The sequence below is a fragment of the Microtus ochrogaster genome, chromosome 19 (assembly GCF_000317375.1).
Source record: "Microtus ochrogaster isolate Prairie Vole_2 chromosome 19, MicOch1.0, whole genome shotgun sequence".
Lineage (NCBI taxonomy): Eukaryota > Metazoa > Chordata > Mammalia > Rodentia > Cricetidae > Microtus > Microtus ochrogaster.
This window is the reverse complement of record NC_022021.1, coordinates 3006715-3009703: the sequence shown is the minus strand read 5'-3', so window position 1 is coordinate 3009703 and position 2989 is coordinate 3006715.

Genomic DNA, 2989 nt, shown 5'->3' with positions numbered 1-2989 from the left:
GTTTTGAAAGGTGAGCAGCCACACATGGCTAGAGGTCGCACACTAAGCAGCAGAGATCCAGAGCATTCCATCCTTACAGAAAGTCCTACTGGTCCATGCTCTCCTCCAAAGAATCTGATGTAATGCCCTTCACGGGACACGGCACGCCTTTGCGTGCATGTCCCTTGCCCTCTGGGGATGAATTATGAGAAAACATGCAACTTTAAAGCCAGTCGGTCTCGCCATCCAGGACCTTTCTCATCTAGAGCAGATCAGGAGAAGCCTGGACCTCAGGGGCATGCTCTTGCCTCGTGGAAGCAGAGTAGCGACGTATTCTCCAGGATCCCTCCATGGACCAGAGGTGCCACTGACATTTGGCTCCATTCAAACTATAAACATCTAACCAGGTCCAGATGTACAAGTAGTAGATTTAAGGTCCTGTCAATATGGACACCAAAGTCTGAAATGAAACACTTGGCGTTCGATTTGGCTAAAATGTTAAATTCACAATTTATTGGCTCAATAAAACATGAATGCTAAGAGCCAATTTTCAGGTTGGAGCCTCTGCACGTGTGTATGTGTGCAAAACATATGGACAGGTTTCTCAAGGCAAAGTTAACAGCATAAAAAAAGTGTTCAAAATAGAGCTTCAGAGGGCAGAATTGTTTATAATGGACCTAGCAGGTTATTCATGGTATACACGTAGGTACACAAAACTTTTTCCTGTGTTGGATGATAAAACAAAGTTGCTGAAAAGGCGCAATATCTGTGAGGAGTGAAGAGAGACAGTGGAGGAAATTGGAGCTGTCAGAAACGTGGACTTTCCCAGGGGCCGCGATTCTGCCTTCCAGTGTTTCCTTCTGGCTTGGGGCATTAAAATTCACTGTTACAAATGACCAGCCTTGGTGGAAGGTGAAACCCTGCCAGCCCTGGAGCTGTGGAGGGAGCTGAGCAGCCAATCACAGTCCTAGTGAATGCTTGGCTTAAGGTAAGGGTGACAGTCAAGACCAAACCATAAAAATGACATTTCCTTCTGACAACAGTCTCAGCTCTCCTGTCCTGTTTCTGACGTGGAAATGGGGAGGTTGAGGAGATACACTTTCCCCTCTTCCTCCCATGAAACTTAATGAAACCTGGATCTCCCAGACAAAAGAAACAGAGCTTGAAGGAGTGAAGAGGAAGAAGCTGGGCAACTATAATGCCACCCAGTATCCAACATAGGAATGAAAATGTAAGTTCCAACAAATATGTGCTCTATTTATCCCAAAGACCAGGGAAAGGGCAGAGCAGTATATTAGAAAACAGCCCAACAACAGCCTCCCCTCTCCAACCAACCACAGAAGAGCAATGGGGCTTCCTCCACTTGGGCCAACAAAGGTGGAGGGAGCCAACATGTTCCCCTTTCCAGAGCATGTACCCAGGCACCAAGTACGGATCCTGGACTGTTGTCCCAACTCAGCCCCTCATCCACTTCCAGAGTCAAGGACCGTGTGGGGAGCCTGAACTCCCACCTCTCACCCTTAGATGAGGCCCCGCTGTCCAGAGAGATCTGGAGGGTGTTTGTCATGACCACTGTTGACAGTGGTCACCAAACTGCTTCTGCCTCCTGGGTTCTCAGCAGGAGCAAGGCACCGCGGCCCCCTTTCCCAGCAGCAGGTCTCAGGAAAGCCAAATAGCGTGGAGGTCTCATACCAGCCCAGCAGTTGTGACCCTTTGGAGTGCCGAGGGTGGAGGAAGAAGCAGGATGAGAGGGGAGGGCACCGAGGAATGTCTGTGAGAGAAGAAAGGTCACATATCGACTGTGTCTATATCTTAGTTGTGATACTCTGCTACATACGTTTACTGTTAGCTTCGAGTAAAACCACGTTAAAAATAAAGCATGGGGGTCATGGTACCATTTCTTAGAATTGCATGTACAAATGTAACGATCTCAAAAAAAACCATTTTGCTAAAAGTAGTAAATCATATGCTTTGTAAGATAAGTAACTTTGTAAATTATAATCCAATATCTGATTTTTAATACCTTCCCCCCTCTAATATAAAATTCAGTGAAATGTAATATTCTCTGTTAGAAAATCATATTGGACAGTGGAGGACAATTTAATTCCAAAGCACTTTGCATGTGCTTACCATGTTTGTGTATGTTTCCTTTAATGTTTGGATCCTTCGGAAACAAGTATCTTTTACTTGTTATCACTATGACGCCTCTTCTCCCACCCCCACCCCTGGCACGGACACCACCCAAGTCTAGGACAGCTGTCAGGACAGACCGTTATGCATCCTATTGCATTTTGTGACTATAACAAAATAACACCCTTATTTTGTCATTGGCAAAATAACACCTGTTCCTTTAAATCAGCGTTTCTCATGTAGGAGGACCGTGTGAGCATAAGAGAGACACAGATGTGTTCGTCTGTGCTGAGAAGGTAAGAGTTATTTATTTGGAAGCGAACATTTTTCTTTTCCCGATCTCCTGGATCTGCCTGGAACCAATCTACGTGCTGTGCTTGGAAAAACAATGATGGGCCATAGCAATTGTTTTTCCATGGCTCTGGCAACTAGATGTGAGACCTGGAGGCAGAGAGATGTTCTCTGCAAGAGCATCTGCTTTATTGAAAATGCATTTGAAGGCTTTACCGACAGGACTGCCCCAGAGTCAAGCGCAATTAAGACAGCAAAGTCTCACTTTGTAGTACTCAAAATCGGCCATAAACATCACAGCTTTGGGATTGGGATGCTAACCCCACCATCCTCAAAGCTGAATGCCTTTGTGGGCAGAGAAGGGGTAAAATTGGTGTGACTGACATGTTGTGAAGAGAAAAACATTTTAAACTATCTTCAAAGACACAAGATATAACAACCCATTCTCAACACAGCTATGGGATGCATTGATGTAAATACATACAAAAATGGCTATTAAATTTCCATTCTACTTCATGCACATGGGTTTAATATTAATAATTAAGGAAGGAGAGCTGGCAAAACACATGCAAAACGTAGCCAAACCCCA